This window comes from Solea solea, chromosome 3 (genome assembly GCF_958295425.1).
Source record: "Solea solea chromosome 3, fSolSol10.1, whole genome shotgun sequence".
Classification (NCBI taxonomy): Eukaryota; Metazoa; Chordata; class Actinopteri; order Pleuronectiformes; family Soleidae; genus Solea; species Solea solea.
In genome coordinates this window covers 20529202-20542618 of record NC_081136.1, presented here as the reverse complement: position 1 = coordinate 20542618, position 13417 = coordinate 20529202, and the positions used below count along the sequence as shown (strand labels likewise).

At 45.8% G+C, this 13417-nt stretch overlaps 18 non-coding genes across 18 annotated transcripts; 10 read left to right on the top strand and 8 right to left on the bottom strand.

The window, feature by feature from the left end:
• The first annotated feature begins 686 nt into the window (after positions 1–686).
• Positions 687–769, top strand: trnal-cag (transfer RNA leucine (anticodon CAG)). Its single transcript has one exon. It is a non-coding gene; the product is annotated as a tRNA-Leu (tRNA).
• Positions 770–1129: 360 nt separating this feature from the next.
• Positions 1130–1201, bottom strand: trnap-ugg (transfer RNA proline (anticodon UGG)). The gene has a single exon. It is a non-coding gene; the product is annotated as a tRNA-Pro (tRNA).
• Positions 1202–1791: 590 nt separating this feature from the next.
• Positions 1792–1863, bottom strand: trnap-agg (transfer RNA proline (anticodon AGG)). Its single transcript has one exon. It is a non-coding gene; the product is annotated as a tRNA-Pro (tRNA).
• A 639-nt stretch (positions 1864–2502) lies between these two features.
• trnaq-cug (transfer RNA glutamine (anticodon CUG)) lies at positions 2503–2574 on the top strand. Its single transcript has one exon. It is a non-coding gene; the product is annotated as a tRNA-Gln (tRNA).
• A 928-nt stretch (positions 2575–3502) lies between these two features.
• On the top strand, positions 3503–3585 carry trnal-cag (transfer RNA leucine (anticodon CAG)). The gene has a single exon. It is a non-coding gene; the product is annotated as a tRNA-Leu (tRNA).
• A 360-nt stretch (positions 3586–3945) lies between these two features.
• trnap-ugg (transfer RNA proline (anticodon UGG)) lies at positions 3946–4017 on the bottom strand. The gene has a single exon. It is a non-coding gene; the product is annotated as a tRNA-Pro (tRNA).
• Positions 4018–4607: 590 nt separating this feature from the next.
• trnap-agg (transfer RNA proline (anticodon AGG)) lies at positions 4608–4679 on the bottom strand. Its single transcript has one exon. It is a non-coding gene; the product is annotated as a tRNA-Pro (tRNA).
• A 639-nt stretch (positions 4680–5318) lies between these two features.
• trnaq-cug (transfer RNA glutamine (anticodon CUG)) lies at positions 5319–5390 on the top strand. Its single transcript has one exon. It is a non-coding gene; the product is annotated as a tRNA-Gln (tRNA).
• Positions 5391–6318: 928 nt separating this feature from the next.
• On the top strand, positions 6319–6401 carry trnal-cag (transfer RNA leucine (anticodon CAG)). Its single transcript has one exon. It is a non-coding gene; the product is annotated as a tRNA-Leu (tRNA).
• Positions 6402–6761: 360 nt separating this feature from the next.
• trnap-ugg (transfer RNA proline (anticodon UGG)) lies at positions 6762–6833 on the bottom strand. The gene has a single exon. It is a non-coding gene; the product is annotated as a tRNA-Pro (tRNA).
• A 590-nt stretch (positions 6834–7423) lies between these two features.
• On the bottom strand, positions 7424–7495 carry trnap-agg (transfer RNA proline (anticodon AGG)). The gene has a single exon. It is a non-coding gene; the product is annotated as a tRNA-Pro (tRNA).
• A 639-nt stretch (positions 7496–8134) lies between these two features.
• On the top strand, positions 8135–8206 carry trnaq-cug (transfer RNA glutamine (anticodon CUG)). The gene has a single exon. It is a non-coding gene; the product is annotated as a tRNA-Gln (tRNA).
• A 928-nt stretch (positions 8207–9134) lies between these two features.
• trnal-cag (transfer RNA leucine (anticodon CAG)) lies at positions 9135–9217 on the top strand. The gene has a single exon. It is a non-coding gene; the product is annotated as a tRNA-Leu (tRNA).
• A 360-nt stretch (positions 9218–9577) lies between these two features.
• trnap-ugg (transfer RNA proline (anticodon UGG)) lies at positions 9578–9649 on the bottom strand. The gene has a single exon. It is a non-coding gene; the product is annotated as a tRNA-Pro (tRNA).
• Positions 9650–10576: 927 nt separating this feature from the next.
• Positions 10577–10648, top strand: trnaq-cug (transfer RNA glutamine (anticodon CUG)). Its single transcript has one exon. It is a non-coding gene; the product is annotated as a tRNA-Gln (tRNA).
• A 928-nt stretch (positions 10649–11576) lies between these two features.
• trnal-cag (transfer RNA leucine (anticodon CAG)) lies at positions 11577–11659 on the top strand. The gene has a single exon. It is a non-coding gene; the product is annotated as a tRNA-Leu (tRNA).
• Positions 11660–12019: 360 nt separating this feature from the next.
• trnap-ugg (transfer RNA proline (anticodon UGG)) lies at positions 12020–12091 on the bottom strand. Its single transcript has one exon. It is a non-coding gene; the product is annotated as a tRNA-Pro (tRNA).
• Positions 12092–13018: 927 nt separating this feature from the next.
• trnaq-cug (transfer RNA glutamine (anticodon CUG)) lies at positions 13019–13090 on the top strand. The gene has a single exon. It is a non-coding gene; the product is annotated as a tRNA-Gln (tRNA).
• The last annotated feature ends 327 nt before the right edge of the window (positions 13091–13417 follow it).

The following is a 13417-nucleotide window of genomic DNA, read 5'->3' as shown; positions in this document are numbered from 1 at the left end:
CAGAACAGTTGGTGGTTCAAATCCCTGGACACGTCAAGGACTGGCATACCCCATAGCAAACAACTCGCGCCCATTCACACCCATTGCTGCCTTGGTGTACGCAGGCCCACTTTCCTTGGCTTGCATTTGATGTGTTTGCCCACTGGTGTGTGTGCGCAAATAAAACTACTATACTCCACCCTCTTCAAACTTGCGGTACCACGTCTGTCACATTCAGTACATTTGGCAAGGACAAACTTCATACAAACTTCATGGTTGAAACACTGCTGTGTGAAAGGCTTTTCTGGGATTTGAACCCAGGACCTTTCACGGCCATTGCATTCATTTTCTTTTTATCAAGTGGTCTTGCTTGAGGTAAGTTGAAGACATTTCCCCTCTCATCCAAGAGGCACACTCTGCTAATGTGTGTTGGAGTTCACCTTAGTTTGTCAGTGGTTGAGTGTTGACCCCTAATGGAAAAGAGCTAAGGGCAGCATTGTAGGTGACTAATAGTTGGTGTCTTAGGCCACCTTCTCTGTTGTGTGATGGTTTTCTAGGTAAAAAAATGAAGATGATTTCATTCCTCTTTCAAACCATATGTCCCCCTTGGCCAGAATGTGGACATTCTCGTCATCAAAAGAGTATCTTTTGTTGTTCAGATGCAAATGGGCAGCCCGGTCTGGACAAGTCGCGACTACCCCCGCCAAGTCAGGATGGCCGAGCGGTCCAAGGCGCTGCGTTCAGGTCGCAGTCTCCCATGGAGGCGTGGGTTCGAATCCCACTTCTGACAGGATACCTTTTGGGGCAGCCGGAATTTGCCTCATAAGAGAACAGTTGGGCGTTGAAATCCCTAGACACGTCAACAACTGGCATAGCGCATAGCAAACAACTCGCACCCATTGCTCCCTTGGTGTACTCAGGTGGTGCCCACTGCTCCTTGGATTCCCTGCATTTGGGTGCGTGCGCAAATGAAACGACTCTTTAAGCATGTGAGATAACAGCTTTGTCACATTAACTACATTTGGCACAGACTGGACTGGTTTCATGGTTGAAACGGTGCTGTGTGAAAGGCCTTTCTGCAAGAATCGTACCGCAAGTCCAACGAAATAGGGAGCATCCAAACAAACTTCTCAAACGTTACACCTGCAGAGGGCTCGTCCGGGATTTGAACCCGGGACCTCTCGCACCCAAAGCGAGAATCATACCCCTAGACCAACGAGCCTCCGAAAATGTTCTATGTAGGTCTCCTGTTACAGATTTTATGTGAGAAATACTCGTCAAGAATCACAAAGGACACACATTGATGAGGATTTATGCTTGCAATAGTTCAGTGAATGTTTGGTGTGGGATTTTGAATGTGGGACCTCTTTCAGCCAAAGTGAGAATTATACCTCAAGACCAACCAAATTTACACATTTCTCCAGGGAAGCATGTCTGCTAAGACGATAAGAAATGGACCACATGTTTTTGGATTCCTTTTCTTTTTATAAAGGTGAGTCAAGTTCTTCCAATGTCTTTATTTCTCTTTATGTCCATTTTCATTCAAGATCGCTATTGATCATGGTTCACAGGTTCATAGAGTTTGCCACTTTAAATATGCAATACCACCACAGTCACAAACCACTTGCATTAGTAAGGACGGACTTTATAGTGCCGTGAAGGGCTTGTCTTGACTCTGTGAGTCATTCAGTACATTTGGCAAGGACAAACTTAACGGTTGAAACACTGCTGTGTGAAAGGCTTTTCTGAGATTTGAACCAAATGGATGTTGCAGGTGAGCGTGACGTACTCACAGACGAACGGGGCAGTACAGGGCTCGTCCGGGATTTGAACCCGGGACCTCTCGCACCCTAAGCGAGAATCATACCCCTAGACCAACGAGCCACGGACGTTGAGCCGTATTCTATGTATGTGTCCCGTTACAGATTTTATGTGAGAAATATTACAAGATCACCAGATGAAGTTAAAAAGAAAAGGGAAATTGGGAAAAGATACTGTTGGACTATGTTTTATGTTCTGTCTGTGAAGGTTCTTAGTCATCCAGGTCATTGTCAGGAGTTTGCTGTAGACAACTAGACTTGCTGGAGTTAGGTCGAAGATGTTTTAACACTCATCCACGAGGCTTCTTCACTTCTGACTGTCTTGTGGATAGAAAAAAAAATCCAGGTATTTAGTCTCTGTAGGCAGGATACATGTAAAGAGAATGCTCCATTGAACAACGCAGGTCGTACACACTCTGACCCACTTCCGGGTAGTTAGTTTCACCTGAGTCAAGTTGGGAATGACCGTCTTTGGGGTCACCTGAGAGACACCTCACAGAACAAGTGTAAAAAATATCCAGCTTCTGACCAGAGTGGTATGATGTTTTGTGAAACAGCCCAGACCACAATCCAGATGGAAAGTTTTACTGAGAGACGTAGGATTCTCACCCACCACTCCAGGGAAAGACTGTCACCTGAATGCAGGGCCTTCCTGACTGTATACCCTTTAACAACATTTCAACTGCACAGGTGAGATCCCAGTGGTTCCATGGTGTAATGGTTAGCACTCTGGGCTCTGAATCCAGCGATCCGAGTTCAAATCTCGGTGGAACCTGACTTTGAACAATACCTAGTATTTACTCTTGCCAAATTGATGAAGAATGAAATGAGGCACAGCTTGGAAAAAGACTGCGAGCTTGTCCTGTTGCTGTGAGCAGCTCAGAAGTCAGAAAGCTTCCGAACAGATCCTTCTTCAGTGCCCCCTTTGGTATAATGGGGTGGGGAAGCCGACTAAAGACTGTCTACCTCTGTTGTGCCTCACCTGCTGTACTATCTGGAGTGTCATTTGGCTAGTGACAGAACAGTTGGTGGTTCAAATCCCTGGACACGTCAAGGACTGGCATACCCCATAGCAAACAACTTGCGCCCATTCACACCCATTGCTGCCTTGGTGTACGCAGGCCCACTTTCCTTGGCTTGCATTTGATGTGTTTGCCCACTGGTGTGTGTGCGCAAATAAAACTACTATACTCCACCCTCTTCAAACTTGCGGTACCACGTCTGTCACATTCAGTACATTTGGCAAGGACAAACTTCATACAAACTTCATGGTTGAAACACTGCTGTGTGAAAGGCTTTTCTGGGATTTGAACCCAGGACCTTTCACGGCCATTGCATTCATTTTCTTTTTATCAAGTGGTCTTGCTTGAGGTAAGTTGAAGACATTTCCCCTCTCATCCAAGAGGCACACTCTGCTAATGTGTGTTGGAGTTCACCTTAGTTTGTCAGTGGTTGAGTGTTGACCCCTAATGGAAAAGAGCTAAGGGCAGCATTGTAGGTGACTAATAGTTGGTGTCTTAGGCCACCTTCTCTGTTGTGTGATGGTTTTCTAGGTAAAAAAATGAAGATGATTTCATTCCTCTTTCAAACCATATGTCCCCCTTGGCCAGAATGTGGACATTCTCGTCATCAAAAGAGTATCTTTTGTTGTTCAGATGCAAATGGGCAGCCCGGTCTGGACAAGTCGCGACTACCCCCGCCAAGTCAGGATGGCCGAGCGGTCCAAGGCGCTGCGTTCAGGTCGCAGTCTCCCATGGAGGCGTGGGTTCGAATCCCACTTCTGACAGGATACCTTTTGGGGCAGCCGGAATTTGCCTCATAAGAGAACAGTTGGGCGTTGAAATCCCTAGACACGTCAACAACTGGCATAGCGCATAGCAAACAACTCGCACCCATTGCTCCCTTGGTGTACTCAGGTGGTGCCCACTGCTCCTTGGATTCCCTGCATTTGGGTGCGTGCGCAAATGAAACGACTCTTTAAGCATGTGAGATAACAGCTTTGTCACATTTACTACATTTGGCACAGACTGGACTGGTTTCATGGTTGAAACGGTGCTGTGTGAAAGGCCTTTCTGCAAGAATCGTACCGCAAGTCCAACGAAATAGGGAACATCCAAACAAACTTCTCAAACGTTACACCTGCAGAGGGCTCGTCCGGGATTTGAACCCGGGACCTCTCGCACCCAAAGCGAGAATCATACCCCTAGACCAACGAGCCTCCGAAAAAGTTCTATGTAGGTCTCCTGTTACAGATTTTATGTGAGAAATACTCGTCAAGAATCACAAAGGACACACATTGATGAGGATTTATGCTTGCAATAGTTCAGTGAATGTTTGGTGTGGGATTTTGAATGTGGGACCTCTTTCAGCCAAAGTGAGAATTATACCTCAAGACCAACCAAATTTACACATTTCTCCAGGGAAGCATGTCTGCTAAGACGATAAGAAATGGACCACATGTTTTTGGATTCCTTTTCTTTTTATAAAGGTGAGTCAAGTTCTTCCAATGTCTTTATTTCTCTTTATGTCCACTTTCATTCAAGATCGCTATTGATCATGGTTCACAGGTTCATAGAGTTTGCCACTTTAAATATGCAATACCACCACAGTCACAAACCACTTGCATTAGTAAGGACGGACTTTATAGTGCCGTGAAGGGCTTGTCTTGACTCTGTGAGTCATTCAGTACATTTGGCAAGGACAAACTTAACGGTTGAAACACTGCTGTGTGAAAGGCTTTTCTGAGATTTGAACCAAATGGATGTTGCAGGTGAGTGTGACGTACTCACAGACGAACGGGGCAGTACAGGGCTCGTCCGGGATTTGAACCCGGGACCTCTCGCACCCTAAGCGAGAATCATACCCCTAGACCAACGAGCCACGGACGTTGAGCCGTATTCTATGTATGTGTCCCGTTACAGATTTTATGTGAGAAATATTACAAGATCACCAGATGAAGTTAAAAAGAAAAGGGAAATTGGGAAAAGATACTGTTGGACTATGTTTTATGTTCTGTCTGTGAAGGTTCTTAGTCATCCAGGTCATTGTCAGGAGTTTGCTGTAGACAACTAGACTTGCTGGAGTTAGGTCGAAGATGTTTTAACACTCATCCACGAGGCTTCTTCACTTCTGACTGTCTTGTGGATAGAAAAAAAAATCCAGGTATTTAGTCTCTGTAGGCAGGATACATGTAAAGAGAATGCTCCATTGAACAACGCAGGTCGTACACACTCTGACCCACTTCCGGGTAGTTAGTTTCACCTGAGTCAAGTTGGGAATGACCGTCTTTGGGGTCACCTGAGAGACACCTCACAGAACAAGTGTAAAAAATATCCAGCTTCTGACCAGAGTGGTATGATGTTTTGTGAAACAGCCCAGACCACAATCCAGATGGAAAGTTTTACTGAGAGACGTAGGATTCTCACCCACCACTCCAGGGAAAGACTGTCACCTGAATGCAGGGCCTTCCTGACTGTATACCCTTTAACAACATTTCAACTGCACAGGTGAGATCCCAGTGGTTCCATGGTGTAATGGTTAGCACTCTGGGCTCTGAATCCAGCGATCCGAGTTCAAATCTCGGTGGAACCTGACTTTGAACAATACCTAGTATTTACTCTTGCCAAATTGATGAAGAATGAAATGAGGCACAGCTTGGAAAAAGACTGCGAGCTTGTCCTGTTGCTGTGAGCAGCTCAGAAGTCAGAAAGCTTCCGAACAGATCCTTCTTCAGTGCCCCCTTTGGTATAATGGGGTGGGGAAGCCGACTAAAGACTGTCTACCTCTGTTGTGCCTCACCTGCTGTACTATCTGGAGTGTCATTTGGCTAGTGACAGAACAGTTGGTGGTTCAAATCCCTGGACACGTCAAGGACTGGCATACCCCATAGCAAACAACTTGCGCCCATTCACACCCATTGCTGCCTTGGTGTACGCAGGCCCACTTTCCTTGGCTTGCATTTGATGTGTTTGCCCACTGGTGTGTGTGCGCAAATAAAACTACTATACTCCACCCTCTTCAAACTTGCGGTACCACGTCTGTCACATTCAGTACATTTGGCAAGGACAAACTTCATACAAACTTCATGGTTGAAACACTGCTGTGTGAAAGGCTTTTCTGGGATTTGAACCCAGGACCTTTCACGGCCATTGCATTCATTTTCTTTTTATCAAGTGGTCTTGCTTGAGGTAAGTTGAAGACATTTCCCCTCTCATCCAAGAGGCACACTCTGCTAATGTGTGTTGGAGTTCACCTTAGTTTGTCAGTGGTTGAGTGTTGACCCCTAATGGAAAAGAGCTAAGGGCAGCATTGTAGGTGACTAATAGTTGGTGTCTTAGGCCACCTTCTCTGTTGTGTGATGGTTTTCTAGGTAAAAAAATGAAGATGATTTCATTCCTCTTTCAAACCATATGTCCCCCTTGGCCAGAATGTGGACATTCTCGTCATCAAAAGAGTATCTTTTGTTGTTCAGATGCAAATGGGCAGCCCGGTCTGGACAAGTCGCGACTACCCCCGCCAAGTCAGGATGGCCGAGCGGTCCAAGGCGCTGCGTTCAGGTCGCAGTCTCCCATGGAGGCGTGGGTTCGAATCCCACTTCTGACAGGATACCTTTTGGGGCAGCCGGAATTTGCCTCATAAGAGAACAGTTGGGCGTTGAAATCCCTAGACACGTCAACAACTGGCATAGCGCATAGCAAACAACTCGCACCCATTGCTCCCTTGGTGTACTCAGGTGGTGCCCACTGCTCCTTGGATTCCCTGCATTTGGGTGCGTGCGCAAATGAAACGACTCTTTAAGCATGTGAGATAACAGCTTTGTCACATTTACTACATTTGGCACAGACTGGACTGGTTTCATGGTTGAAACGGTGCTGTGTGAAAGGCCTTTCTGCAAGAATCGTACCGCAAGTCCAACGAAATAGGGAACATCCAAACAAACTTCTCAAACGTTACACCTGCAGAGGGCTCGTCCGGGATTTGAACCCGGGACCTCTCGCACCCAAAGCGAGAATCATACCCCTAGACCAACGAGCCTCCGAAAAAGTTCTATGTAGGTCTCCTGTTACAGATTTTATGTGAGAAATACTCGTCAAGAATCACAAAGGACACACATTGATGAGGATTTATGCTTGCAATAGTTCAGTGAATGTTTGGTGTGGGATTTTGAATGTGGGACCTCTTTCAGCCAAAGTGAGAATTATACCTCAAGACCAACCAAATTTACACATTTCTCCAGGGAAGCATGTCTGCTAAGACGATAAGAAATGGACCACATGTTTTTGGATTCCTTTTCTTTTTATAAAGGTGAGTCAAGTTCTTCCAATGTCTTTATTTCTCTTTATGTCCACTTTCATTCAAGATCGCTATTGATCATGGTTCACAGGTTCATAGAGTTTGCCACTTTAAATATGCAATACCACCACAGTCACAAACCACTTGCATTAGTAAGGACGGACTTTATAGTGCCGTGAAGGGCTTGTCTTGACTCTGTGAGTCATTCAGTACATTTGGCAAGGACAAACTTAACGGTTGAAACACTGCTGTGTGAAAGGCTTTTCTGAGATTTGAACCAAATGGATGTTGCAGGTGAGCGTGACGTACTCACAGACGAACGGGGCAGTACAGGGCTCGTCCGGGATTTGAACCCGGGACCTCTCGCACCCTAAGCGAGAATCATACCCCTAGACCAACGAGCCACGGACGTTGAGCTGTATTCTATGTACGTGTCCCGTTACAGATTTTATGTGAGAAATATTACAAGATCACCAGATGAAGTTAAAAAGAAAAGGGAAATTGGGAAAAGATACTGTTGGACTATGTTTTATGTTCTGTCTGTGAAGGTTCTTAGTCATCCAGGTCATTGTCAGGAGTTTGCTGTAGACAACTAGACTTGCTGGAGTTAGGTCGAAGATGTTTTAACACTCATCCACGAGGCTTCTTCACTTCTGACTGTCTTGTGGATAGAAAAAAAAATCCAGGTATTTAGTCTCTGTAGGCAGGATACATGTAAAGAGAATGCTCCATTGAACAACGCAGGTCGTACACACTCTGACCCACTTCCGGGTAGTTAGTTTCACCTGAGTCAAGTTGGGAATGACCGTCTTTGGGGTCACCTGAGAGACACCTCACAGAACAAGTGTAAAAAATATCCAGCTTCTGACCAGAGTGGTATGATGTTTTGTGAAACAGCCCAGACCACAATCCAGATGGAAAGTTTTACTGAGAGACGTAGGATTCTCACCCACCACTCCAGGGAAAGACTGTCACCTGAATGCAGGGCCTTCCTGACTGTATACCCTTTAACAACATTTCAACTGCACAGGTGAGATCCCAGTGGTTCCATGGTGTAATGGTTAGCACTCTGGGCTCTGAATCCAGCGATCCGAGTTCAAATCTCGGTGGAACCTGACTTTGAACAATACCTAGTATTTACTCTTGCCAAATTGATGAAGAATGAAATGAGGCACAGCTTGGAAAAAGACTGCAAGCTTGTCCTGTTGCTGTGAGCAGCTCAGAAGTCAGAAAGCTTCCGAACAGATCCTTCTTCAGTGCCCCCTTTGGTATAATGGGGTGGGGAAGCCGACTAAAGACTGTCTACCTCTGTTGTGCCTCACCTGCTGTACTATCTGGAGTGTCATTTGGCTAGTGACAGAACAGTTGGTGGTTCAAATCCCTGGACACGTCAAGGACTGGCATACCCCATAGCAAACAACTTGCGCCCATTCACACCCATTGCTGCCTTGGTGTACGCAGGCCCACTTTCCTTGGCTTGCATTTGATGTGTTTGCCCACTGGTGTGTGTGCGCAAATAAAACTACTATACTCCACCCTCTTCAAACTTGCGGTACCACGTCTGTCACATTCAGTACATTTGGCAAGGACAAACTTCATACAAACTTCATGGTTGAAACACTGCTGTGTGAAAGGCTTTTCTGGGATTTGAACCCAGGACCTTTCACGGCCATTGCATTCATTTTCTTTTTATCAAGTGGTCTTGCTTGAGGTAAGTTGAAGACATTTCCCCTCTCATCCAAGAGGCACACTCTGCTAATGTGTGTTGGAGTTCACCTTAGTTTGTCAGTGGTTGAGTGTTGACCCCTAATGGAAAAGAGCTAAGGGCAGCATTGTAGGTGACTAATAGTTGGTGTCTTAGGCCACCTTCTCTGTTGTGTGATGGTTTTCTAGGTAAAAAAATGAAGATGATTTCATTCCTCTTTCAAACCATATGTCCCCCTTGGCCAGAATGTGGACATTCTCGTCATCAAAAGAGTATCTTTTGTTGTTCAGATGCAAATGGGCAGCCCGGTCTGGACAAGTCGCGACTACCCCCGCCAAGTCAGGATGGCCGAGCGGTCCAAGGCGCTGCGTTCAGGTCGCAGTCTCCCATGGAGGCGTGGGTTCGAATCCCACTTCTGACAGGATACCTTTTGGGGCAGCCGGAATTTGCCTCATAAGAGAACAGTTGGGCGTTGAAATCCCTAGACACGTCAACAACTGGCATAGCGCATAGCAAACAACTCGCACCCATTGCTCCCTTGGTGTACTCAGGTGGTGCCCACTGCTCCTTGGATTCCCTGCATTTGGGTGCGTGCGCAAATGAAACGACTCTTTAAGCATGTGAGATAACAGCTTTGTCACATTAACTACATTTGGCACAGACTGGACTGGTTTCATGGTTGAAACGGTGCTGTGTGAAAGGCCTTTCTGCAAGAATCGTACCGCAAGTCCAACGAAATAGGGAACATCCAAACAAACTTCTCAAACGTTACACCTGCAGAGGGCTCGTCCGGGATTTGAACCCGGGACCTCTCACACCCAAAGCGAGAATCATACCCCTAGACCAACGAGCCTCCGAAAAAGTTCTATGTAGATCTCCTGTTACAGATTTTATGTGAGAAATACTCGTCAAGAATCACAAAGGACACACATTGATGAGGATTTATGCTTGCAATAGTTCAGTGAATGTTTGGTGTGGGATTTTGAATGTGGGACCTCTTTCAGCCAAAGTGAGAATTATACCTCAAGACCAACCAAATTTACACATTTCTCCAGGGAAGCATGTCTGCTAAGACGATAAGAAATGGACCACATGTTTTTGGATTCCTTTTCTTTTTATAAAGGTGAGTCAAGTTCTTCCAATGTCTTTATTTCTCTTTATGTCCACTTTCATTCAAGATCGCTATTGATCATGGTTCACAGGTTCATAGAGTTTGCCACTTTAAATATGCAATACCACCACAGTCACAAACCACTTGCATTAGTAAGGACGGACTTTATAGTGCCGTGAAGGGCTTGTCTTGACTCTGTGAGTCATTCAGTACATTTGGCAAGGACAAACTTAACGGTTGAAACACTGCTGTGTGAAAGGCTTTTCTGAGATTTGAACCAAATGGATGTTGCAGGTGAGTAAAAAAAACCAGGTATTTAGTCTCTGTAGGCAGGATACATGTAAAGAGAATGCTCCATTGAACAACGCAGGTCGTACACACTCTGACCCACTTCCGGGTAGTTAGTTTCACCTGAGTCAAGTTGGGAATGACCGTCGTTGGGGTCACCTGAGAGACACCTCACAGAATAAGTGTAAAAAATATCCAGCTTCTGACCAGAGTGGTATGATGTTTTGTGAAACAGCCCAGACCACAATCCAGATGGAAAGTTTTACTGAGAGACGTAGGATTCTCACCCACCACTCCAGGGAAAGACTGTCACCTGAATGCAGGGCCTTCCTGACTGTATACACTTTAACAACATTTCAACTGCTCAGGTGAGATCCCAGTGGTTCCATGGTGTAATGGTTAGCACTCTGGGCTCTGAATCCAGCGATCCGAGTTCAAATCTCGGTGGAACCTGACTTTGAACAATACCTAGTATTTACTCTTGCCAAATTGATGAAGAATGAAATGAGGCACAGCTTGGAAAAAGACTGCGAGCTTGTCCTGTTGCTGTGAGCAGCTCAGAAGTCAGAAAGCTTCCGAACAGATCCTTCTTCAGTGCCCCCTTTGGTATAATGGGGTGGGGAAGCCGACTAAAGACTGTCTACCTCTGTTGTGCCTCACCTGCTGTACTATCTGGAGTGTCATTTGGCTAGTGACAGAACAGTTGGTGGTTCAAATCCCTGGACACGTCAAGGACTGGCATACCCCATAGCAAACAACTTGCGCCCATTCACACCCATTGCTGCCTTGGTGTACGCAGGCCCACTTTCCTTGGCTTGCATTTGATGTGTTTGCCCACTGGTGTGTGTGCGCAAATAAAACTACTATACTCCACCCTCTTCAAACTTGCGGTACCACGTCTGTCACATTCAGTACATTTGGCAAGGACAAACTTCATACAAACTTCATGGTTGAAACACTGCTGTGTGAAAGGCTTTTCTGGGATTTGAACCCAGGACCTTTCACGGCCATTGCATTCATTTTCTTTTTATCAAGTGGTCTTGCTTGAGGTAAGTTGAAGACATTTCCCCTCTCATCCAAGAGGCACACTCTGCTAATGTGTGTTGGAGTTCACCTTAGTTTGTCAGTGGTTGAGTGTTGACCCCTAATGGAAAAGAGCTAAGGGCAGCATTGTAGGTGACTAATAGTTGGTGTCTTAGGCCACCTTCTCTGTTGTGTGATGGTTTTCTAGGTAAAAAAATGAAGATGATTTCATTCCTCTTTCAAACCATATGTCCCCCTTGGCCAGAATGTGGACATTCTCGTCATCAAAAGAGTATCTTTTGTTGTTCAGATGCAAATGGGCAGCCCGGTCTGGACAAGTCGCGACTACCCCCGCCAAGTCAGGATGGCCGAGCGGTCCAAGGCGCTGCGTTCAGGTCGCAGTCTCCCATGGAGGCGTGGGTTCGAATCCCACTTCTGACAGGATACCTTTTGGGGCAGCCGGAATTTGCCTCATAAGAGAACAGTTGGGCGTTGAAATCCCTAGACACGTCAACAACTGGCATAGCGCATAGCAAACAACTCGCACCCATTGCTCCCTTGGTGTACTCAGGTGGTGCCCACTGCTCCTTGGATTCCCTGCATTTGGGTGCGTGCGCAAATGAAACGACTCTTCAAGCATGTGAGATAACAGCTTTGTCACATTAACTACATTTGGCACAGACTGGACTGGTTTCATGGTTGAAACGGTGCTGTGTGAAAGGCCTTTCTGCAAGAATCGTACCGCAAGTCCAACGAAATAGGGAACATCCAAACAAACTTCTCAAACGTTACACCTGCAGAGGGCTCGTCCGGGATTTGAACCCGGGACCTCTCGCACCCAAAGCGAGAATCATACCCCTAGACCAACGAGCCTCCGAAAATGTTCTATGTAGGTCTCCTGTTACAGATTTTATGTGAGAAATACTCGTCAAGAATCACAAAGGACACACATTGATGAGGATTTATGCTTGCAATAGTTCAGTGAATGTTTGGTGTGGGATTTTGAATGTGGGACCTCTTTCAGCCAAAGTGAGAATTATACCTCAAGACCAACCAAATTTACACATTTCTCCAGGGAAGCATGTCTGCTAAGACGATAAGAAATGGACCACATGTTTTTGGATTCCTTTTCTTTTTATAAAGGTGAGTCAAGTTCTTCCAATGTCTTTATTTCTCTTTATGTCCACTTTCATTCAAGATCGCTATTGATCATGGTTCACAGGTTCATAGAGTTTGCCACTTTAAATATGCAATACCACCACAGTCACAAACCACTTGCATTAGTAAGGACGGACTTTATAGTGCCGTGAAGGGCTTGTCTTGACTCTGTGAGTCATTCAGTACATTTGGCAAGGACAAACTTAACGGTTGAAACACTGCTGTGTGAAAGGCTTTTCTGAGATTTGAACCAAATGGATGTTGCAGGTGAGTAAAAAAAACCAGGTATTTAGTCTCTGTAGGCAGGATACATGTAAAGAGAATGCTCCATTGAACAACGCAGGTCGTACACACTCTGACCCACTTCCGGGTAGTTAGTTTCACCTGAGTCAAGTTGGGAATGACCGTCGTTGGGGTCACCTGAGAGACACCTCACAGAATAAGTGTAAAAAATATCCAGCTTCTGACCAGAGTGGTATGATGTTTTGTGAAACAGCCCAGACCACAATCCAGATGGAAAGTTTTACTGAGAGACGTAGGATTCTCACCCACCACTCCAGGGAAAGACTGTCACCTGAATGCAGGGCCTTCCTGACTGTATACACTTTAACAACATTTCAACTGCTCAGGTGAGATCCCAGTGGTTCCATGGTGTAATGGTTAGCACTCTGGGCTCTGAATCCAGCGATCCGAGTTCAAATCTCGGTGGAACCTGACTTTGAACAATACCTAGTATTTACTCTTGCCAAATTGATGAAGAATGAAATGAGGCACAGCTTGGAAAAAGACTGCGAGCTTGTCCTGTTGCTGTGAGCAGCTCAGAAGTCAGAAAGCTTCCGAACAGATCCTTCTTCAGTGCCCCCTTTGGTATAATGGGGTGGGGAAGCCGACTAAAGACTGTCTACCTCTGTTGTGCCTCACCTGCTGTACTATCTGGAGTGTCATTTGGCTAGTGACAGAACAGTTGGTGGTTCAAATCCCTGGACACGTCAAGGACTGGCATACCCCATAGCAAACAACTCGCGCCCATTCACACCCATT